Source organism: Melospiza georgiana, chromosome 8 (genome assembly GCF_028018845.1).
Source record: "Melospiza georgiana isolate bMelGeo1 chromosome 8, bMelGeo1.pri, whole genome shotgun sequence".
In the NCBI taxonomy this organism is placed as follows: Eukaryota; Metazoa; Chordata; class Aves; order Passeriformes; family Passerellidae; genus Melospiza; species Melospiza georgiana.
In genome coordinates, this window is record NC_080437.1 from 13653508 (window position 1) to 13678924 (window position 25417).

The 25417-nt window shown below is 40.7% G+C and overlaps 1 protein-coding gene across 7 annotated transcripts in view; it reads right to left on the reverse strand.

Moving 5' to 3' along the window:
- ZMIZ1 (zinc finger MIZ-type containing 1) overlaps positions 1–25417 on the reverse strand; it is a 337004-nt gene that overhangs the window by 80998 nt on the left and 230589 nt on the right. The window contains exon 1 of one of the 7 annotated variants that reach the window (XM_058028804.1): positions 9501–9627. The exons of 5 other annotated variants lie outside the window; for them this stretch is intronic. The gene's annotated coding sequence lies outside the window, so the exon portion shown is untranslated. Of the gene's footprint in view, positions 1–8914; positions 9102–9500; positions 9628–25417 lie in introns of those variants that run through there. One more of the 7 variants, XM_058028805.1, reaches the window with a different exon arrangement.

Consider the following 25417-nt stretch of genomic DNA (forward strand, 5'->3'; position numbering starts at 1 on the left):
TACCCAGGAGGCCAATTTATTCCAGCATATATCCCAATTAGAGTCACCTCAGAAAACCTAATGTATTTTTTAAAATTAATTTTATTTATGGGGCTAACGCCTGCATGTAATTTAGCAGCAGGAGCCACATTTTTTTACCTTGCTTGATTATGCTATATGGGAAGAGTGAAAATGTAAAAAAACCCTCCAAAACTGCTGTAATATAAGGGCTTTTCCTTGCAAAAGAAATGGCTGCTCAGTGTTTCCCTCTATAACTTATCTGATAAGCCACAAATAAGATAGCATTTTATTTGCTTTATTTTGGAATAGCATTTTATTAGCTTTATTCTCTTTCCTCACCTTGCATCACACCCTGCTGGTGGTAAGAAACTGAGTCTGCATGGCACTACTTCAGAAGCCAAAGTTGTATCACTCCTCAAAAACAAAACAGTGTTTAAAATGCTCAGTAACTTAAATAAATGGCTCACACACAACCACTTCACAAAGAAAGGAAACTACTATGAAGTGAGGATCAGGCTCAGATAAGGTGGCCTGCCAGACCTGGCCACAGGCTGCATGTGACACTGTCAAACTGCCTCTCTATGGTATATTTCAATTTCTGTTGGATATGATACGTGCAGTATCTCTCTGCTAATTAACTTGTGGTGTTAATGATCACAGGGACACCACTAAAATGCTACAAAATTACTTTCAGCATTTCACAGGTAACTGAAAACTAACTAGCAAAAGGTAAACCATCTCAAAATCTCGTACTCTCCTCTGCTCAGATTAAAGCACAACGGTGGTAACTCTGAGTAACTGCAGTGTTACTGCCCTTCCTACAGTCACTCTGCAGAGGACACTCATTTCCAGAGGTGTCGGTTCAGCACCTTCTGTGAGCACTTGGATTAGTCCAACCTCCCTCAAAGCAAGCCTGACATTCCCTCCTGCCTTGTGCCAGCCCTCAGTGCACATTGGCTGACTAAAGCAATAATGAAGCATCCTTATGCCCTTACTCAAAGGAACAAGTTCCCACAGAAATATCTCCAGGCTTTAATCTACAAGAGCAAGAGAGTGGGAAAAAAAAAAAAGGTAAAAAAGGTTATCTGGGACAGAACTGAAGAAACTCCTCATAAAGATGCCAAGGAAATGAATTTTTTTTCTCCCCTTGCCCTCCCCCAGTTTTAAAAATATTAACAGGAAGTAAAAACAAAACAAGCAAGTAAAGCCACTTCAACCAGGTCAAATGTGTGTTGAAGCAAAGGTAAGAAACCACTTAAAGCTCTCACAGGATTATAAGCCCCTTTGACAGGTCTGATAATTTTAAAGGCTTAATTCCATTACAGTATCTGGCAGCCTGCAAGGGCACATTTTACTAACCATAGGCCACCAGGTCATAATAGATGCTGACAGAAAACATCAAAGGTTAAGTAGGCTGTAAGACCATAAAGCATTTCAAGCTGCACAGTGCCAGCAATGTTAACTATGGAGCTGTTTGAGAGGAGAAAACAATGGCTGAGTCCTGCCCCCACCTGCAGTCCCAGGGAAGCCCAGCAGAATGAGCTGGCCAGGATGGCCAGCACAGACCATGCTCCTGTGACATGAAAGTGTTTTTGGCTGTATCAAAGCCCAAATTTTCTATCTTACTTAAAACTCAGAGTGCAAGATCAGATTAATTAAGCTGAAGAAAACATATCCACACAATAGATTTGTCCTCTTCATCTGGCAAACCCAGTGAGCAGCTGCAGCTGGAGCAGCGGCCAAGCCACAGAGGAGCAGCAGGGCTGGAGGCATCCTGGCAGCCCAGGTCAGGCAACCTGCAATCGCCTCTGTGCAACACTGGAGCACTCTGACTTGGAAAAGCAGCGCTCAGATTCTTGCTGCCATGAAGATCTAAGCCAGCAGTTAAAACAATTTAGCAAGAAACAGTAATTTTGCCTTCAATATCCCACAAAACTTACTCAAGCACTGCAACGTAACCACTGCAGGTGGCAACACTTGCTTCAACTCCCCCTGAGAGTATTTATGCAACTTACACATGCAGTTAAAGCTCCAATATGTAATTTGGATTGCTCACTCTTGAGGGGTGTCTAGATACAGCAACAATGGCCATAATCACAGACTTAATCTTATTTCAGCCACTAAATATGAAACCTAATATTTGACATTCCAAACTAGCGGAAAGAAAGGCAATGCATAGATCATTGCCTGTGTGCATGGAAGAGGCTTGGAAACTGCTCTCTTCTGCATACTGCCTTTCTACAAGGCACTATGAGAATATACACAAACAGATCTTCTGCTTTTTCTCTTCTCTATGCAAAAGAGCTCCCCTGAATGACATCTATCTGGATAATAAATTGCCAATACCACAAACAATTAAATTAGAAGCAGTTCAAAATGTAAGGGGGTGGGAGCTGACTACTGACCAAATCTGACATACAAATAGCCCGCTAATTTGTCAGCAAGCCAAAATAAATGGAATGGGCTGGCTACAGGTGCAGGTAAACGCCTCAGAAATAGACATCAATAAATCATTTAGCTCTCTGTAACATTTTAGATTACAGTCATTTAACAAGAAGGACATTTTTGCCTTTGCAACATGATTCATGAGTGCTTCAAGCGAGTCATTTAAAGTCAGCACTTAAGATGGGACTTTAAAACTTCCATTTTTTGATCTCCTCTAACCTACACTTAACTTAGCAAATATTATAAACTGTATCCTCTGTTCTGCTTATCACAAAATACAAAATCCAAGATTATGGGGTATTGCACACTAATGATCAACTCTCCAAAGCCCCAAACTCTCTCTGTGAGAGAATTCATCTCCCTGATATTTTATGCAGATGTAGAGACAAAGAGGAGGGTTGCTGCATGTCAGGCAAGCCAACATCCTAGTTTTACTAGATGTGTCTACACAGACAGAAACATGATAAAAAGAGTGGGTCATCACATATTATAAATGTGTTGCTTGCAAGTAAAAATTACTTGGTCCTCATGATTTTCCATCTCAAGTACTTCTTCAAAAAGCCAGCCTGCAAATAACTGTTCTGTCTGCTCAAATACCATCTGTGGGGCTGTGTTTCTAGCAAAATGATACAAGGTGTCACAAACAGTAACAGACAGACACTTAACTGCATGTTCTAAAGAAGGTCAGTCTTGTATTAAAACCAGAAACACAAAATACACAAGGACTACCTACACTTCCATTTTGCAAAGACCTTAAAAGCATATTTACAAGTTGTAAAGTCATTAAGTAAAAAAAAATAAAAAAATTAAATCTTCTATTACTAATGGACTAAGACCATATATAAACTCACATGAACATTTGTTTCTAACCTGATTCTACTGCAACTTTGCTCTAATGAAGTGTACATCTTGACAGACACAAATGACTTCAAGGACCTTCCAGGTAAATAAGGCCATTAAGGAACTACAGTATTTCCACCCCAAGGAATAGATAGAAAACATATATAACCATTTGTAAAGTGGGCTGAAACAGGACAATTTAATAGTATTCGTCTATGTGCAAGACAACTGGTTTCTAAGTTTCTTCTAGACTAACCTCTCAATTGCCCTGTCGCTGGAAAAACAGTAGGAATGCAAAGGTTACAGGAACACGAAGAACTGCTGGTTATTTCCCAAAATGTGGTATTTTATTACACCTAGCATAGGAGGAGTTTTTACACACTTACAACCTCACATGACAGCCAGGCACATTGCCAAACACACATTACAAACCTGAGCTAACAGCCAAATCAGGACAGAACCCCAGTTCAGCACCATAGTTCATTAAGGTGCTCCCAAACTTCCTGAAAACCACAAGCAGTGTGACACCATTCTGCAGAGTATCTGTCTGAGCAGGAAATCTGGAGTTAAAACCACTGACAACAGCAGAATGAGAAGGCTGAGAAGTACCCGTAGCAGACCCCGCTAACAGAACCAGAGAGACCTACAAGCTGCTCAAGGCAGTCAAATAACAGCCTGTGATCAATAGAAGCAAATACTGCTGGCAGATCAAGCAGGATCAAGACTACATAAGCCACTGCAATCTGTATGAATAAGTAAATCATGACAGGCTCCTCTGAAAGCCATGCTGTTAGGCTGATGCTTGAAAACCTTAACTTTCTAAAACAGTTGGATAGTGCCAGTAGGTAAGACAGTAAAAGTACTGTTAACACCCTTCTTTCAAGTCTGGCCTGCTATACGGATAAGTAAGTGGCACAACAACCCCTCCCCAGTATTTTTTTCCTTTCCTACTACATATTAACGCAGAAATAAGGTTGTTAGTAAATGTTAAATATACTAAATCACAAAAGAAAACAGCAGGTCAGTAAAACTGGTTAGCACAGCTAACTGAGAACTGAAGGGAGTCCTGTGACAAACTCCTCTTAGTTCTCTCTGTTACCTTCTAAGGCTGACCACAAAAAGGTAGTCAAGAATAAGTAAAGGAGTGCTTTTGTGAGAATACCAGTTCTTCCCATCTGCCCTAGTTCTGCTTCTACTGAAGCTCTAGTCACTTTATTTGTAACTACGTTAGGTCAGAATAATTTCGAAAATCCAGTACAGACAGTTTTAATAAGATTGTGAAAGAATGAACCTCTCCAGGTACTGTAACACTATATCCAAACAGCATTCTAACAAGCTTATATTCACCAACAATAGTGGGATTTTGTCTGCTTCCAGGATCTCAACAGAGTCCAGCTTGCCTACTGCCTGAAACTTAATTTAAAAGATGCAAGGGACACTGAGGAGGCATAAAAACCACAAACTATTAACGACAAAATTCAGTTTGAGGATTAGAAGTTTATAAACAAACATTAAGGGTTACCCATCAAAATGTTGAGAGCTGTACTTTAGTTACAATAAACAACAAGAATCAGGAGCTTAGCTGGCTGTCAGAACCTTTTATTGGTAGTAATAAAGACAACTGAGAACAAAATTAACTTTTTTTTTTCTTTATGAAATAGGTAAAACTGTCATTGGTTGCACTGGATTACTGTCAATAGAATGATCCCAAACAACCTAAGACTCAGGATTAGTAACATGGAAACTTTCCAGAGAATATGAAGAATGATCCAGGTCAAGAACTGAAGAAATGTATAGTATTTATTAGAGGTGGGCTGAGTGGCAGCCTTCCACACTACTGAAGTAATTACTGTCCCAATGCCACTAATTTTTCTTTATAACTATACTTTTTCTTGATTTTAAGGAGAAAACTTGTCAAGTAACTTCCAATTAAAAATAGAAATAAAAAAACCTGTCTGTGATCTTTCTGGGTTTCTCTTGTTTCCTTCCCGGATTGTCAGTGAAAGCCAGACTGGCTGGCTGCTTTCTCCCTGATGATGAATGGATACACACTCTTCCCCATGCCTTGAAAGCTATTACTGCTTTGCTTTACTGCACATCTCACAATTAGTGAAGCAGCCATTTCATTTGAAGGCTAGCTCAACATTTTACATGCTGGTTTAAAAGGCTTTGCTCAGTAACTTTAAATTGTTTTTAGTTACTTCCAAAACAACTGTTTTATATACCAAAACATTGTTTTCCTTCAGCATTTTAGAATAAGGTATACCCTGTGGAATTTTGGTTTCTATCCTGCTGTTAGATGAGCCAAATGGTATTAACTTAATATATTCTTTTAAGTGTGTTAACTTCTAGTTATTTTTAATTAATTTATTTTTAGTTTTGCTTACTTCAAAGAAACAGCCAGTACAGTGAAACAGATGTCATGTCTACTGGTTTATTTCACAGAACTTTCTGGTTTCCTCTGGAAAGGCAGTACAAGGAAAACAAACTCTTAAGAAATTCAGGGGACACACAGTGGGGTCATTTGTTACGTGATTTTTTTTTAAGCCCTCTGGATATGTCTGCTGTGTCTTGCAGGGTACCAGAAGTAGTGAACCATCTGCTCAGCCTGCACAGCTCTCCACATGCCCAGCAAGGCTTCTGAGACTTCAATTAGATCACCCAGCTCCACTTGCACTGAACAACAATGCAGCGGTAGCTGAGCAGCACTGGGAGGAAGCAACTTTTCCCCACTTTTTTTTTGTTTTTCCTTGAGCAAAAACCTTGCTGTCCAGCTGCTTGCAAGCAGTTTCAGGGCAGTCTGTTAGGCACAGCTTCTTCTGCTGTTCCACCCTAGAGAAAACAGAAGTTCCCCTAGGCAGAGCAGCCTCAGAGGAAGGTATTTCCCTGTGGCCCTCTCTGTTCTTCAACTGAGAGGAACCAAACCAGAGAGCACCTTCACTGAGATCTCTGAAACAATTTTAACAATGTATCACAAGATGAAGTGTTGGGGTTACTTATTTTCTGCTGGTTAGCTCCTTCCCTGGTTAGCTTTTTTGATATTTTTAAATATAATCTACAGTGTATTCTTTTGTTATGAGAAAAAAAAAGTAACGGTTGTGCCATCCCATAGAGTGACAGTTTCCTGATGGCTTCACTCTAATGATTTTTGGTCACTGTTGATCAGCAATATCCCTTTTGCTGATGTAACAGTCATGAGAAAGCAGCCTTGCATTGTCACAGTTCCAGTGACAACTGAGGATAACGTGGGAACTTCTGTGTCCTCAGCTTACCTCGTGACATAGAAAAACACTATTCTCTTGTCTTAGTTACACATCTTGTAATTGCAGGGGCTTGGGGCATTGGATTCAGAGACTCTCTTGAACTAATTGCTGTACTAACTCTTATGGCAACAGCAAGCCTGTTTTGCCAAACTATTCTCTCTAAACTATCTCACTGTAATTAATACAGCACCTGTTACTACAACAACAAATTGTTTATTCACTGAGCCTAAGTGCCCTCTGTTTTCCTCTCGTTGTTGGTTTGCATGCTCTGCTTCTTTGCCTTGTAATCAAAAGCTGTCCCCTGTCCACTTCATGTGCACAAGCTTTCCTGGATGTTCCTGGAGCATTCATCCAGCATAAGGGTCCCAGGACTAAATGCTGCTTTCAACACAAGTAATACCAAGAGAGTGCCTGTGTTTCACTGAAATATAAACACAGCAACATGTCAGCCAGGATCACAGAGACACTGACACGCACAGCTGTGACATTTGTACCCATTCTACTGTGATCTACACAAGATTAAAGGCTTATGACTACATTTCAAATCTCACAATCAGTATTTTCAATTGCTAACATGAAACTGTACCTCACTCATTCAGATGAATTCTTTACTAGTGAAATTTCACTGCACTTGCAGACGTATTTCCCCAGGGATTTTCTGATGGCTCCTTCAGAATGGGGTAAGGGTGATGTTAACTTAACAATGTTAAGTAGTTGTTTAAATCAAACTTTGACTATAAACTTGATACCAAGCATTTGATAACACTCTTCTGTTCACTTAAACTGGAGCATTACTGACTGAGTTCGACTGAAATAAATTTACATAAACCCAAACTTTTTTCCCATGTTCTATTGCACTTTAGCTGCCATATCAGTTTAAATGCTAAGCAAAAAGAGGAACAAAATTCTGCTAAGCAGATTGGTGACAGCATGGAGAGACATGCTTCTGCTCAACTTAGAGGCACTTCCACTTTTATGCATGATTAGATGCTGATAATTACTTTATTACCAATATATCTGTAATAAACTTCTAACTTGAACAAAAACCACAGGAAATATTAGGCAACATAGAGCAATTTTAGCTGGATCTTAGTTTTATGTACTTCCATTTCCAAGTAATGTTTCAGTCACGCTAATTGCTTCTCCTAGGTCACCCCAGCCTAATGACCTGGTTAGCTTAACCTGAGACATGGCTTCTTGAAAGAAACTGTCTCCACAGTAACTTTTAATTCTAAAATCTACATATTTGCAGAGTGAACACTGTCTTTTATAGTATTATGAGCCAAGGTAAGTTGTCATAAATGTGGGTTCAATTTCACCAGTTCACCCCATGAGATGTCTACAGAGAGCATTTATTTCATCAAAAGATGACAGATAGTAAGGGATTTTTAACTGGGTCTTAAAATGGGCTCACCTGAACTCAGGACAAGCAGTTTGTATGACTGAAGTCACAACTTGTTTTGACAGTGGCTTTAGTGGCTCCAGAATCACTGATGCTACTTTATGCAAAGTCTATTTTACCTTACACAGCGATTTTACCCATTCAAAGAGCTGCTATTTACAATAGCAACCTCTCTTCCCCCAACAGACCGTGCTGTCAACATCTGAATTGCAAACACTGAAGCTGTATAGATCCTTTGCATTTTGCTTTTGGCATACATTGATATATGCTATTTTATTAAGTTTTAAAACACTATTTGCATTAAGCCGACTAACTAAACTGAACAATAAAACTAATGTCCCAAATTCCAGTTCGGCATCACTAGTTTGAAACTTCATGATAACTCCTTAAACAATATGCTAATTAAGTAACCTTTTCAGTTTTTTACACAGGAAACGAATAAACAAGACACTTGTTACTACTCAGCATAAGGGGCAAAAAACTTGTCAACTGGAATGCCCGAGACTGTCATTGATACTCATACTACTTTGAGATCTTCTGTGAAAGCACTCGCCACAGATGTGAGTTCTGCACGGCAAGGTCTTTATAAAGACGGCAAAAATGAAATGGTGGCAGCAGTATTGTCACTGCTGTTTGCAGAACAGCTTGTCACGTTCTGGCAGTGCCAGGCAGGCCAAAGTTGCGGGAAAGGCCGCCGCAAACCGGCGCTGCCTTTGGGCGGTGCGGGCGCAGCTGCAGGCGGCAGGGCGCGGGCCGAGCCGCAGGGTGCGGGGCAGGGCAGGGCACAGCCCGCTGCCATCGCTGCCAGCCCCGCGCCGCCGCTCCCACAATGCACCCGCACGCACACACACAGACAGACAGACACACAGACACACACGGGCACAGGCTCTCCCGGGGCCAACACGCTCCGGCACACGGCCCCGCTCCCGCACGCACGGCCGCCGCCCCCCCGGAACCAACTTACCCCCGAGTTACATCCCATTCACCGCCCGGCTTCCTCTGCCGCCCCTCCTCTGCGCGCCTGCCTCTGCTGCTGCAGAGAGGCCACATATGTCTGCAAACACTTCTAGGCAGAAAGCAGCCAGTGCAGAACAAAGACAGCCGGGGTTGCCTTCATCTCAGCACAAGGCAGCCAGTAGCTATTTTCAAGCTTGTTCGCTCTCCCCCTCTGAGGGCACCCTGCTCTGTTTCTCCCTCTCTCTCTCTCCTCTTTGCCTGTCCAGCTACTGCACAACACGCATCAATTATTCATTGCTTGTCTCCCGGTTTCCAGGCAAAACCAATCACAGATGGAGTCTTGCTAATGGGCTCATGCCGTACTTGCCAACAGGCTATTTGTGCTCAAGCTACAACCCTCTAGAGACAATAAAGAGAATCAGGTTAAGCTTTAAAACTTCACACGTACGCGAACAGACCTAAAACGGCGGTAGACATGTAAGCATCCCTATGACATTGCTTAGGAGTACGTCTTCGGCATACAGCATGGCAGAAGGCTGCTGTAAATCTTCCGAAAGGGCTTTAAGAAAATCAAACACTCAGAAAAATCTCACCTCAGCTGCATGTTACTGATATTGATGGTTCTCTTTTCTGTCTCTAGTGATCCATGTCTCGCTTTCCCATTACACAGAGAGGTATGTCCTTCTCTCATTCTCGTGCACACACGCGCACACGCACGCACGCACACACACAGCCACAGCCACTTTGCCAGAAGGAAGAGAGAGAAAGAGAGGAGGAAAAAAAAAACCACCCAGGCAGCTCACATTTCAAACTTGCAAGGAGGGGTGGTGCTTAAAACGCTAGGACAAAGCCTCTGTCTCTGGCACCCAGTCAAAATACTAAAATAAATCCCCTCGATCAATTAATTGGAAGCAACACTTGTTCGAGCCCGCGTAACAAACCATTAAGGGCACCGAGGCTGAAAAGTCTTGAGATTTGGGAAATCTCGTACCCTCGCTTCCCCCTACCCTGTTTGCTGAATGCTGTTGACTAAATCCATCAAACTAGTCATGCTAATTAGCGTCCAGGGCAGCCTCGGCGGCGGAGCAGCGCCCGAGCGGGCGGTCCCGCGGCCGGACTTTCCTTCCGGACCGGCCGCCGCCCCGCGCCGGGCACGAGGTACCGGCGGGCCGGGCCGGGCCGGGCAGGAGGTACCGGCGGGCCGGGCACGAGGCTCCGGCGGGGGAGGTCGCTGGAGCGGCGGCGCCGGCTGCGGGCCCCAGGGCGCCCCAGCGCTCCCGCCCGGCGCCGTCCCTCCGCCGCCAGGGGAAACTGAGGCAGGCGGGCGGGCTGGGGCTGACACCGGAGCCGCTGTCACCTGTGGGACAGCCCGGCCCGGACAGGTGCGTTGGGCTGCGTTTGCGAGTTCAGGTCTTCGGCTGGGCCGGCCGCACAGCGCTCCCCAGGCAACACCCGCTCCCACGGCACCGCCTGCTCGGGGCTGCCCATGGAAGAGTTTTAAACACGTCCAGCTGTGCCTGCGGTGGTCAGCGTTTCAACTGACAGCGCCGAAGGGAAAAAAAAAAGGCAACAAACAATCAACCCCCAGGAAGCTAATGTGACAATTCTTTGCTGCCTCTCAAAGGGAAAACTGGCAGTTTAAGTTGTGGCCAGCCGAGCACCAGCCTTTTCCTGCCACCCTCCGCGGTGCAGAGCCACTTCCTTCCCCGCACAACCTGCACAAAGGCACCTCCACCTCTTAAAGGCGCACCCGGCCCCCTCGCAGTGAAGCAGCCGGCAGGTTCCAGCGAGAAACAAACAAAATAGAAACAAGAGCACTTGAAAAAAATACTGTCACTCCAGCAAAATTCCTTTCAGTGAAAAAATGGCCCCAGCTTCCCTTGCCATGCTTACAGTCACTTAACTGTGCTTCCCAAACACCTTAGCAGAGAGTTGGCAACATGACAGATCGGAGCAGCAAACTATCACAGATATCAAAGAGCAGCTCTTCTCTGAAAAATGATTCCACAGAAAAGCATTGTCAGATTTCATGTTCTTTTTTTTTTCCCCCCAGGGAATCCACTGCAAACAGCTAAGAGTAATGTGTGCTCTCACTTAACTTCCACTCCTGATGCAGGATCTCAAGGTCAGCCTGTCAGACAGGGTTATTGCTTTCTCTCCACAGCCATCAGACCAAGCAGAACTGCAAACCAAACCCTCCACACTTTGTGCAATCTCAGAGCTGCTCAAGTGTGGCTGAAGGAACACTTCACACCAACACAGCTGCTACAGGTGGTGCAGGACTCAGTGCTGGGTTAGTGTCCAGAGCCTGTACAGCCTGGGCAAGCCTTCAGCTGGGTCCTTACAGATGCAGGTGGACCCACGGGGCAGCTGGAACCAACTATTACACAAAACGTAGTTTTCACTGCAGTTGGTCAGATTCCAGATTCAGTCACATGGAAGAAAAGTACAGAACCTTATACAATTTTTTCATTGCCTTTCAGAGTAGACAGATTGTTAAGGAGGTGTAAATTATAGAGCTAGACTGGCAGAATAGGTATAGAAAGCACAAGTTTTAGGAGACTGTCAAAGAGTTCAGACTTGGTGGATGTGAATGAAATTGATAATTGCTCTAAAGCTACATGAATTCTTGATTGAATGAACATTTCCATACTTGTTTCAGGTTTTACTGCATTTACAGAGTTTTCACACAATTCCTAAGCTATGATGGTGTTTTGTTGTATTTTGAAAAAAAACCACATAAAACAACAAGAACATAGCAGGTGGTTGCAAGGTCCCAGATACTGAGACTGGCTCCTTCCTCATAGAAACCACGATTAAGTTAATTTCTGAGAGTGAAAAGCAATTTTATTTTTTCTGTAGAGAAAACACATTCCCCAGTATCCTATGTTTTTTTTTCTCTACCTACCATCATAAGTAGTATCTCTCTGCAATTAAATTGCTCTTTCTAGTGCAACAGTGTAAGTTTCTCTTTTAAAGCTGCCTGTCTTTCAGAGGAAGTGGTTTAGAGTAGACAAATCACTTATCTAAAAATTATGTACTTACTTCTCCTTTGACAAATCTTTAGCAGGTTTCTAATCCCACCCTGCCACTTGAAATATCACTTTCTGTGATGACATTTGAGTCACAGTTGTCAGAAGCATCAGATCTGTAGTCAAATGGATTAAATCACACTTCATAGCATGCAGTATTTTGAAGGAGGAGTGGTTTATCATTTGTAGAAATTAATCATAACAGTTTTTTCTCTAGGGCAAATTCCCAATCATTTTTAAAGATTACTATGTTTAAGCCCCTCTGACAGCAGTATGTCAAATTACATCACAAGGAAGGTTATCTCAGGCAATGATAACTATTAACACAACTCACTGAAGACACATACTACTGGGAGAAGCAGGTCTGTACTGGGAAGCACCTTTTTATATGCAGGGGTGGGAGAGCAGGCTCTTGGCTGTGCTTTGGCTCTGGGATCTCAGTGTCTGGGGGTGTGCCTGCTGCTGGCTCTTGTCCCAGCTCAGCCCCACAAGGGAGGGGAGACAGGGATTTGAGTTCTACAGGGGGGAAAAGCAGAGACCCTTACCTGGACCACCTCTAGCTGATTAAGGGGAAGAGTTGGAAGATTTTCAGAGAAGTCCTGTTTATATCAAAGTAGAGGCAACCTTTGTCTGTTCAGCATATGCTGTCAATGCACAACAATATCACCAACAAACTCCCCAAATCTCAATCCTGTCAGTCACTGTGTGGCACAGAAGCAAACCATGTTCTTATGGTACTGCTCTATGCTCTCCATGCCAAGACACCTCTCTGAAGAGTGAGTTTTTAACAAGTCAGAAGCCTGTCCTTAAGTTGCAATGATGCAACAGACATGCCCATGGAACACCAATTTTTTATGGTGAACAAGGTAATGATGTGAACACGTTCATATGTTCAGGTGCCTTTGATTGCTCAACACAAGCAGCATGATGCTTATCTTCAACTGCTTCAAGTGAGGTAGCCTTTGGGCGTAATTCTCACTTCTCTCCTGCCTTGCCTCTCTTTGGTAATATTGCAAAAACTTAATCAAATAGATCAACACCTGTAATAAAAATGCAGACCACCAACAGCAAAAGAAGGAGAGGCTGCAGAAGGGTGGTGAGAAAATCACCCATTTGGATACTTCAGTATCAAGAAGACTACAGGAGAGACAGCATCATGTTCTACTGAACAGCATTGTGAGAGGTATGCTGAGAAAAGAGCAGGGAAAGAAAGCGTAAATGGGTAAGGAAAATCTCTTCAAGTAGCTGTAATAGCAGTTATTGCCCACTGAGTCATAATATAATCCTTTAGCAATGCAAATTTTCTATGACCAAAGATTTAAAGGTTTATCTCAGGGGCCAATCTTTATTCATCTGAGTTTTGCTGCACTGCTGAACACAGCAGGGTAGTTCCTTACAATATTTGTCTAGAGCAGGTTATTTGCCCAAGAATTAGTTCCCTGGATATGTATATATTTTACTATTGATTTAAGGGATTCAAAAAACTCTTTCAAAGGCTTACAATTACATAGTTGAAATACACAGAATACATGGATCAGTGGCCTTGTCGATTTTTCCTGATGTTTCACAGTAGGTTCAATCAGCTGAAGCTGTAATAAACCTAAGGGCTGCATCCCAGTAAAAAAACAACCATGTACTTGAAAAAACAAAAATTAAAATCCTTTGACTCTGCATCAAGTGTCTTTCATGCATAACCCATTTTTACATAATCAAATAAACTCCTTCCAAAAAGAGGTGTGGAAGAAAAACGTAGTATTTAAAAGCACAGTAAGAAAAGACCCTTTCACATGATTGAGTCCTGTCCTGTTAAATAAGAGATTACTACACTGCAAAGAACTCTGTGAGTAAGGTACATACCCTTTGGCCACCTTCTTCATTGGGATTTATAAAACGAAGGTAGGGAAGTTACAAAAGGTAGTAACACAGCATCTGCTTTTTTTCCCTGGTGCCCATGACCACTGTTTGCCTGTAGCCCTCGGGAACTAAATGTTTCAATTAACATTTAGTTAACTCTGATCTGAACCTGGAAACAGATTGCTGTTTGGATGCACACAGCAACTGGACCAAAACACTCAAAATCTTCTGAAAGCCCTTATGCCCTATTAACTTTCAAGACCCTGGACATGCTCATGTTCTTGTTACCCCATTACAAAACAATATTCCTTCAAGCCTCTGCAAAGACTCAGGATAGACTTTTAGGCACTCCAATGAACACCTCTGTCAATTGCCAAAGTATTTGGAAAGGGAGATCTACCTTAAATCCATCTAATAATGTTGCAATTTTCTAATCTCTATTTCCTTCATTCTTTGTTTTCATGTCTTTACCATGTGCAGAAAATAAGGTGCTCTATAAAACTACAATGGAAAAAAAAAACCCTCAGAAATACACAGAGAAGCCATTCATTATGTTTGCACCTTTGGTTCTCTTCACAGCTATACTTCTATGGAAAACTGCAAAGCAAAAGCAACCAAAGCATGCAGAAATCAAGAGCAAAGCACATGAAGGAAAAATCACATCTGTAATGCAGTGTGGCAGTCAGAAGAGAGCCTTTACAGACCTAAGGTGTCACTGTAGTGATGGCATCAGCCCAGAGCTGTCCCCAGCTCTATTTCACACACAGCAGAGCCACTGCAGCTGCCCCCTCACAACCCAACTTGTTCATCAGGCAATTTTAAAGACAGATACAACATACCCCACCTGTGATGCTCTGCCCTCATTTTAATGTGTCTATTTTGCTACAAATACCAATGTATGTTTTAAAATCTGCTTTTCATGACATGGGAGCTTTATTGTTTTTCTAACTTTTGGATGCTTCTAGTGGAATTCCTTGGTAAACTGGAGCATGGCACAAATGGCTTTCAGTGCCTCTTGATACCTGGGCTGGAGCTCATGACATCTCTAGGAAATCAAAAGGAAATCAAAATTAACTGATGCCCTTTCCATTCAACATGCACTTTTTCAGCATGATCGAGTGGATTTCTAAAACATCCTGATTTTTCACTAAGTTTTGATAAAATATTTCTATACCACATCTTGCAAACTGCTTGAATGTGCTCATAGAATTTAGACATTTTTAGCCTTCTGCCACTTTGGGGGAACATCTGATGAACTGTTCCTTAGATTTCCAACAAACCTTTCAGCATTCCTATGTTCTGCAAAGTATTAAAAACTTTGTTATAACAAAGCAAGACTTTCAAATGTAATGAGGACTACTATCTCTCTAACAAAGTTTTAGTATACACTTATTAATTAATAAGACATTTTTTCTGCTGCTTTTCAAGATGGTTAGGAATATATTCTCCCATATTCTCCCTAAAAATATTTGGTTTTACTGAGCATTTAGCAGAAGCCCCACCTCTGGCAAGCTGTGGGTTAATTAGAGCTAAGCTTTCTCTCTCCCTGATTAATTGTTCAGGGGAATAAGAAGGCAGCTCTGAAGACAGCAACTTAATCAGGTCTCACTGAAAGAAGATAGAAAACTATTAGAACAGCAGCTTGTGAGGCAATGTAGAAGTAATGGGATGCAAAAGAGTAAATGAAACTGAAGCCTGGAAAGTGGAAGCCCTGCTAGGGTACCTGAACATTTAGCTTTTCTGGGTCCTTGGAGCTGTCTTCCCCTCCACACGGAGACTCCTCTTGGTCCCATATCACTCAGATGCCTCTACTCCAAAAATGGGTTTGAGAGGAAATCTAGGCTCTTTATTTGTATCCTTTTTATTATTACTTTTTAAAACCAATCCACTAATATATGGAAGGTATCAGTTGCGAGAAGGAATGTGATACAAACATCCTGAATGGGACATAATATCAGTAAGAAAAGATGCAAAGAGAAGATAAGTCCTTCATTACCCTCACAATTTACATTCTATACACAGGAAAGTTCATGACAGAACTTTTTCTCTGTGCTGTGAATGAACTGTGAGAGCATTAAAATGAGAAAGTTGAGATGCAGTGCTTTTTTAATTTTTATTTATTTTTAAAAACTCTATGAAAACAACACCAAATGTCACTTTCTTCAAATCAATTGTGGAGTGTAGAAAACCACTGAAAGTGCATTCAGATATTTCATGCTGCCATATCAAACATATGAGGGGTTATATAATAATCAAATAGATAAGCGTCCAAAGTTACAAATTAAAAGAAAAGTTACAAATTGGTGGCTATGCATCACTGTCTTGGAAAGCTTCCATTCTGGAATACAAAGACATTTATCATTTGGAGACCAGCTCATGCTTCTAGCTTTGTATTTAAACAACCCCATGTACCATCATCATACACTTTTTATATCAATGTGCCAGAAAGCCATACAGAGCTATTTTTAGAGGACTCTGAGATGAAGTACAGTTTAGCTTGCTAAGTAGCCTAATAAGGCAAAATGCTCATGGTGAAGACCAAATGCAGTCACTGTCACTCTTCCCTCATACTGTAATCAATTTCTAAGAGCATCCCTTAATTTTTCCCACTTACTGAGAATTACTGTATTAGCAGCAGGATAGAACTAGAGGGAGAGAGGCATTCTTTATAGTTTTCTCCACTTTGATAATCAAACATAATGATTGAAGAAAAAATGGAATGGTCTGAAAAGAAAGTGGCTTTGCTCAGAGTTAAAAAAATCTCTTAGTAAAAAATCATTTTAAGAGAAACAACAGCTTAGCATCAGTTTTTGCTTTCAGAAACTAGCAAACTCAGCTCTCAGTCAACTCCAAATACTTCAAGGCCTGAAGGCTTCCAAGTGGACATAAAGGACTCTCAGAGAGTATTGGTGTGCTTAAACACTGGCAAGAATTTTAAAACTAAAAAAGTTCCCAAATCTACTAGGTTACTTATGATCTGAGAAAAATACTCATTTTGACATGTTAATGCTAGGAGGAGGGTGATGGTTAATGCTAGAGGGGGTGATTCTGTAACAATTTATGAGAACAGGATTAAACCCAGCAATTAACAGAGGTTTCTATCTTTAGTAATTATTCATATACCTGTTCAGTTGATTATAAGTCATAGCTCCAGGCTGTCTGCCTGCTCTGCTAGGACACAGACAGCAACCTTTGCTAAATTGACTCCACTGGCTACGCTCATGCTGCAGGAGCTGTTTTCAAGGACAGATCTACAATGTTATATGGGTAAAGAGAGAAGCAAATTAAAGATGGGTGTTCTGTCATGAAAAGGACTGAACAACTTGTGTCAGCATTTCCCTACATTATTAGGACCATAGACTTTTAACCCTTCACTGCCTAATACTTAGATTTAACAAGAACTTTCCTTATTATAAAGATAGCATAATTGCATCTTCTCAAATAAAATAATGAAAATATAACAGGAACAAAATGCAAGAGCCCTCAAGATAAATAACCATATGCCTACATACAGATACAGAGGGATTCCAGTAAGTGAATCCCTTCTTAAACTGTGCTTCATTTTAAAGCATTATAGCTTGTGAGTTAAATAAGCTGAGTACAGTAGAACATGAAGTTACCAAAACAATTACTACACAAAAGTATCACTCACTTTGACATCACCAATGTATACCTTGCACATTACTACCAAATAGTTACACTCATGTTTTTGTTTTTCTTTTTACCATCTTCTGTATATTTCGCTTTAAATCAGTCTATGTATTTCTTTAAAGGATGCTGAAAGACTTCTAGGCCTGAGAAATCTTCAGCAGCACAACCACAGCAGACAGCCCTGCTGTCAGCTCCTACCAAGCACAGACACAGCTCATACTGACAGGAGGCTGTGCCTTATACTGCCCTTACTGGGCTCTCACTGAAACCAAATTTAAAATTGAGGGTTTCTGTGATACCACTAAAAGAGGACTTCTGGCATATAAACATATCCTACTTTACTAGAGGACTTGTAGCATAGATCTATCCTACTTTGAGTCTAAGAGTAAGTCTACACCTTGGAATATTCACACTTCAAGATCTTCTAATAACTGCATCCATCTGTTAAATAATTTACATTCTGATAGAATATAAAGCAATAGTATAGCAACAAAAATATACATAATCTGGAAATATATCCAACAATATTTAACGCCATTTCTTACTTCTCTCATGCAACACCACATGGAAAGTTTCACAGAAGTTGTGATTTTATGATTTACAGGCACCAGAACAGAATCTTGTCCCAATAGATCCTTTGATCAAGTCTAGAATCCTTCCCCTGTGAACAGGAACTATCCTCTTTTTAATCAATTTGCATCAGTTGAGTCTCTCTGTCCACTGTCACCTTGGTGGGCTGACTGTCCACAGTCAAAAGACTGAGTGTTAAGGATTAAATAATGCAGAAGCTTTAAAATGGGAAGTTTGATGGCAAGCTATTTTTAATGAATCCTTCAAAGTAAAATCAGGAAAATTTTGCGTGTTTCCTTAGGCCATAAATGTGGTTTTACTTTTTGTTTCATGTTTAAATCTTCTGTTAAGTAAACATTACAGTTGAACATATTCTTTGGAAGCTTAACCAGACAACTGTATTTTAATCACTTAATTTCTTTTAATTACTTAAAGTACTTCAAGAACACACACTCAAGTATCTCCTCAAACTTCAAAACCTGAAGTGAAAGTTCAGGTGCAGTGAGACCAGCTTAAATGAGAGAGTACAATCTGGAGAAGATGAGAAAATGAAATTTTGTGTACTTCAACTTCAGAAAGCATAATTGGGTCTGATTTTCTCAAAGTGCTAAATCTCTTGCTGCTACAAGCATCTTAACAGATTTTCAGTGCAGCACATCCACGAACTGAGAAACCACAGGTCATTACCACAGCTTTTAACTTTTGGCCAAACAGTCAATGTCAACTCTTCAAACTATTTACTGACTAGTGCACCTTTATAATCAACATTTTCAGTTCAGAAGTGCTGGCAGGTTATTTAAGTGAGGCTTAACACACTTTGGTGTTACTCTGTAGGCCACTTATCTGGGTCTTGGAGGACTTGCTGATGGAAAAATGCTGTATGTGGTTTAGAATTTAAACTCATGTTAAATTTTTTTCTTAAAGGAGATGTCATATACTTTCATACCTACAAAGAAAAGTAGAGTGAAAGCAAACTCTTTTTACCAATGTTCAGAGAAATAAAGTTACAAAACTTACACTTCTTTTTACTTCAGGCAAGGCATTATTAGACATAATTACAGAAATCAACAGTAATAGAAAAAATGATTCTGCTTTTGCATAAAGATGATTTCTGTGATGAGGTATTAGAAATGACAAACCTTTATGAGGCAGGGACTTTCCAGAAGGAAAGATGAAACTTCTACAGTGCCTCAGATCTCATCAAAACCATTTCTATTTTCTCATGTATCGGATATCCTCTCCAAATTTCCTCTCTCTTGCTTTGAATCACTTTTACCTCTCTGAAGACATTCTTCTGAGTGAAGACCTATGATTTTAATATTTATAGCCCTGACAAAATTAGGGTTTATATTCCAGAGCTATTTGCACTCTCATCTGCTGTTTCTTTCTGGGATTTAATGGTAGCTCTTATCTCTACTGAAGGAGCCAAGTTTAGTGACCTGAGTCTCCTCACTTCAATCAGAATCACGGGGGTCTGCCATAAACTCCTGTATCAAAGTCACAGAGGGGGAAATGGAAGTCAGCTTTACAAAGCCCAAGCAAAGAAGTTAATGAGCAACTTTCAATACCACTCCTCAACAGCTTCCTCATTTAGTAGAGGGAAATGACTATTTCACCAAGCTGAGAAGACTTACATGCCTTCTAACTCTCTTGGAAATCTTGTCATGCTCCTGGGACTAAGGGGGAGAAAGACAGAGGCAAAGATAAAATCAGTTTGTCACTTTTTTTACGCTGGTGCAAAAGGGCAGATGGGAGAGAGATAACCCTGGTTTCTCAATAACCCTCAATATGTCACTTCTGTGCTCCTACTCCCATTCCAGATACATCCCACTGACTGCAAACCCTGCCACACTAAAGCAAACTATTTCAAGTCTACATCACAGATTTGTTTTTCCACATGAGGAAAACAGACTTTTGCTTGGGGTTTCTATGAAAACAAAAAGCTTTCACTTAATTTTTGTTAGCAATACCTCTACAGAAAAGATTGTAGGAACTAGTGTAGATGGGTATAGATGGTTATTCTTGCTTCAGTTTTTTTACTGGCTTACAGGGAATGTCATATATGATAACACTTCTCACCCAGTGCATGCCTATTCACCTGTGCTCTCTCCATTGGCCTCCAGATAAAAAAAAAAAAAAAAAAAAAAAAATATATATATATATATACACACATACACACATTCTTGGCTTATTTTTTTTTTCTGTTGCAGCTTAGGTTACATTACTGAATACTTTTTCCAAAATAAAGCAGAGCAATCAGGAAAACAACCACATGTATCTTTAAATTTCAATTTATGTAAAAGCAAAAGCAGAAGACCCATGCAAGCAGTTTCTGTACTCTGGGAATAAACATGCAAATTCTGTCAATTTATGATGAGAAATGAAGAAAACCAAACCACTGATCAAATCAACATTTTGTTTTAAGTATCAGCAGTGCTGCAGGAGAGATGAACTAAACTGAACATGTATGGGTCCTATGTAAGTAATTTTCTTATGACTAGTCACTGGAATTACACTACTGCCCAGAGACACAAGGAGAATTAGAACATCATCATAACAGAAATGATCAGTACTTTTTATTAACTTTTAGCTTTAAAAGTACACTGAATTCTTAAGACTTTGACACTGCCTTATACAATAGCAAGAATAATTCATGGGCATAAAAAAAAGGTCGAAACCCCTACAGAATGCCACAGGAAGGCAAGTAACAACCTTAAACCTACCAAAATGTGTAACACAATTTACATGATTCTGATAAAATATTTATATTGCTTTCAGACAAAGTATTGACTGAGAGATCTTATTTCATCAAAAACATGAAAACATTATCTAAATAATTACATCAGATTAAAGAGCTGGTATTTAAGCAACAATGCTCTTACAGGGCACTCATCCAGCAGACAGAGGAATGCAAAGGTAAGAGAAAAAAAATCTGGGAAAACAACAGTTCTGTAGGGTGCAGAACACTACTGAAGATGACTGTGTCAATCAGCTGCAATGCAAGCTAGCAAGCTCAAACATGGACTGTAAATCTGAAGGAAAATCCATACATTCTTTTAACTACCAGAGTAGTAAGTGGTACTCTTGGGAGGAGCAACCAAGACAGAGGGAGCAGCCACCCCTGTTACCTTCTGGGAGGCAGCAACAAGGAGAAGGAACAGCTTCTAAGACTGAGGTGTGCTTTGGGGAGGTAGCCACACTGGGGCTTCCCCTAAATGAGACCAAATTCTCCCAAGCAACCTGGCACACTTTGCTTTCTGCATTTTTAAATGAAAGATGGACATAGAAGAGAAGGCATTTTTGCCCAGCATCTTATGAAATAAAAGCAGTACCCAACCCCAAGTACAATTGGTTTTATTCACAAAGAAAGTAAACAGAGAGGTGAACAAGGGAAGAAGTCACTGTGATGCCACTTGAGCCCTGTTGGGAGGAATTCAGCACATTAATGTAATCGATTACAGCAGTGCTTAACAGCAAATCCAGGGCTCACCTGTATCCTCACTGCAGGGAGCAGCCACTGACTGTGAGCACATCCCACAGGCAGAGGGTGAGGAGGTCACTGCTCTGGGGGCACTGAGCCAGCACTGACACAGAGCACTCAGCGCCCCATGGCAAGGCTGGCTCCCTTCTGGCACTGACTGCACTGCCCTGCACAGCCCCATAAAAACATCATGCTTAAACTGAGATCCTCAGTTAAACTGGGTTCCTGACTGCTCTCAGACAAGACATCACAGTGGCAAATTGTAATTAGTGTAAAAGCTCATGTAACTGAGTTAAAACTGTCCATTTCCACAGGAGGTTTCTCACTTTTAAAAGCACAATCTCAAATCCAGGAGGAAAAGTCATGAGCATAAACTCTGTAAATTCTTTATCTTCTTTGTCATAAAAGGCACCAGCAGAAAAACAATGGTGAGACAGAGGCAGGGGGGAGACTCAAGACAGCAGTTCCCAGTTCTCTGACAGGGTTAACTCAGTTCCCAACTTTTCTGTTCCAACCCTTGCCTTCCTTTACTCTCTTTCCTGGCTATCTCAGTAAAAGTTATTCATAGCAAGGACCTTCAAAATGTGTGCAGAGTTTCTTAGCACAAATGGCAGTGACCTCATATGGGACCTATGAGAGCACCAGTGAGTAACATCTACACCAGAACTACACTACAACCAGTGCTGCATCAGGGCACCAGGAAAACCACAGATTACACCCTTTGAAAATTCTGCACTTTCTTCTTTGGTGACTGCAGCACATGATGTCACCTCCTTACGACAGAGTACATTGACTACAGCTGGTAATTGGTGTAACAAATGTTTAGCTCACTAATAAACACAGTAATGCAAGAGCTAAGTTTTTCAATAATTAGTTTAAGAAGGTAATGTTATATATTTAAGAAGACTTTGAGTGATATACTTCTTTCTTTTAAAAGGACATATCATTACAATCAAGAATGTGACTTAACTGCGTTTCAAACTGTTCACTTGGCTAAGTGGCCTTTTGCTACGGTTTGGGTTGTGATAAGGCCTGGGTTATCTTGTTACCATCAGGAGCTGTTCAGCAGCACAACACAGCGAGCACACTGGTCACAGCTCAGCTCTCATGCCTACATGGCCAAATTTGCCATCTTGAACTCAGAGATTCTTGATTAGGGATTCTGCTTTCACAAATGTTACATTTGTTATTTCACTTTATATTTGTGATTTAATGCTTAGTCAGGAGGCTGCATCCCTGAAACATCCCATACATGCCTGCAGACTCAGATGTAACAAAAGGAGTAACAACCTATAGAAAGATAATATCTAACAGCATAGTGGCTCAAAAACACACATACACAAACTCTTGTAGGTATTTTAAGTCATTTTTCATATAAGTGGTAAGTTAGTCATAAACTGATGAATTTCTATCAGCAAAGGTTTTTTTTTTTTGCCACTGCTTCCTTTTTATTGGTTTCTCCCCTATGGCACAAACCCATTATTTTTCTCTGACATCTTCAGAAATTAATCTCTTTTAATCTTTTGTTACCTTTACATAATGTCATCAATAATCAATATTCTACCTCTGAAAACCAAATTTAAAAAAAAATCTATTATTTTCTCCATTCCTCACACAGTTACAGTACTGTTATTACCATTCATTCAGTCTCTTTTCTCTTGCATACTTCTACCCTGCCACCAGTCCAGGAAAAGACTACTAGGCATTGATCAAAGACTGACACTGGCTACATTAATCCTCATTTGGTACAACAGACATACTGCACCAAATTTTAAAAATAAGATAAAAGTAAAATATAAATAAAATAAAATAGAGGTTTTTATAATATGGAAATAGTGGAGTTTTTAAATATTCCCTCTAATTAAATAGTGAAGTCACCATATCAGCTCACATCACTACTTTTGATCTAAAAAGAGCCTAAGTGGACAGCAAATAACCTTAGATGGTAGAGCAAGTGACAACCTTGAACAAGAGACATCCAAAATACTTACACGGAAGATGCAGGGCATTTTTAAATGTGTACTTAAAACCAGCACCAGTCTCCCCCATGGAGGTCAATAAGCAGAGCAATTTCTCACTGTCTGTGCATTAAAAGCTCAAGCAAAGGGAATGTTTCCATCATATCTACTAACAAAGACTGTTGCTGTATACACTGGCCTTTAAGACATATGTGGTCTTACACTTTGTCACTTTGGAGCAGATATTTAATTGGGAGGAAGTGATTTTAAACATCTGGAGACAACATCTGAGAAGGTGGATGAAGACCACACAGAGCCCTGAGGAAACGAAAAGTCTATGCAATTATGTCACTTCCTAGTATGAGTATTTAGGAGAGTTTAAAAAATAAACAACACCAGAAGTTTCAATAGAGAACCTTCAAAATGCTTTCTCTCCTCTCACTTGCCTTCTTGTGCCTTAGAAAATAACTGGTAACTGAGGAGATATAAAGTCCATTAAGCAAGGTTTGACCAATAAGAGATACTGCACTCCTTGAAGGAAAAGAAGAGGAAAAACCCCACCAATTGAGTACCAAGCCTTTAAACTCTTAGAGGAACGAAGCAAAACAGAGTAAATATTTAAAATTTAGAACATTACTCAGTTGTAGTGGTCTCAGGTGTAGTGCAGCAGCCCAGGTTTAGCAACGACACCTGCAGCACAGAGAACAGCAGAAGCCTCCCCTGAGCAGAGCCAGGGGACACTCCCCAGAGCCCAAGTGTCCAACCTGCAATGGCAGTGCTGGTGATGGCACCAGACCCGAGCAACTGGCTGCCTCCTGATTTCTAGCTACATCTTCCAGAAGCCAGATTAGGGTCTTCACAGAAGAGCCCAGATAGAAAAGAACATCCATCTAAGGTTTTTCTGTTTGAGGACATGATACACTGGGAAAAAATGAAGGGGACAAACAGATCAGTTCCTATCACTGTGAGTGGAGGTGGCCATGAAATTCAGATTCAGCAGACATTCAGCAAGACTTCTATTTTTCAAATCTGCTTTCCTTAAACACAGCATCATCTATAGAAATCAGAGAGTTACTACATCTCTGAAATTTCAATTTCAAATTGCAAACCTTAACAAAATTAAAATCATTTTTACATAAAAACACAAATTCAGCCTGGTTTTCCTACCCCTCCTTTCTAGAAGTCACTTACTGTTGTATTGTACATAGGCTGGGATTTTGCACTATCAAATATGTAAAAATAATTGTTACTTTGCTAGGAAGATTACTGATTGAAAACCTTAAATTTAATTAGGATCAAGTCAACAAAATGGTAATAGTTCAGCTCATGCAGAGTTCATAAATCAAGAGGAAAATCACAAGGTTTCACAAAAATTATATGACCAGCAGGTATTTCTCTAAACTGACAAAAATCAGTCTTTAAAAATCTTCCCCAAGCGGATGCCAGACCTGACAGCAAAGAACTGCTACAGAAGAATCACTCTAAGTAGCATTAGTAAACCAATGGTGTCAAGGAACATCAAAAGACCTTGTCATAATTTACAGCCCATAAAACTGCTGGAGTAGCTCCATGGCAGAAGTGAAAGACTTGGAAGAGGCCAGTGTGGTGTGTTGTGCCATCACACATTCACTCATCGCTGACATGCTTTGGCTTGACAGTAAAAAAGGCTTTCTTAGAATTAAGCTACAGACTATGGCTTTATGAGAATAAAAAGGCAGCTCCAAAGAGCAAGATGCTGTTTCACAACATGCATTGGGAGGGTACAACTCTGCTGTTTGCAAGCCCCCTGGTGTTTAGCCTTCAGTGGGAAGTATCTGCTCACCTGGAACAGCAGGGAATGCACACCTGACACTGACAGCTTTATCAGGGGTTTCTGGATCACAAGATTGTCTGGAAATTTCTGTGTACAAATCAATGTATTCAAATCACCAAATTCACATGCCCTGAGAACCAAAACCAAATAC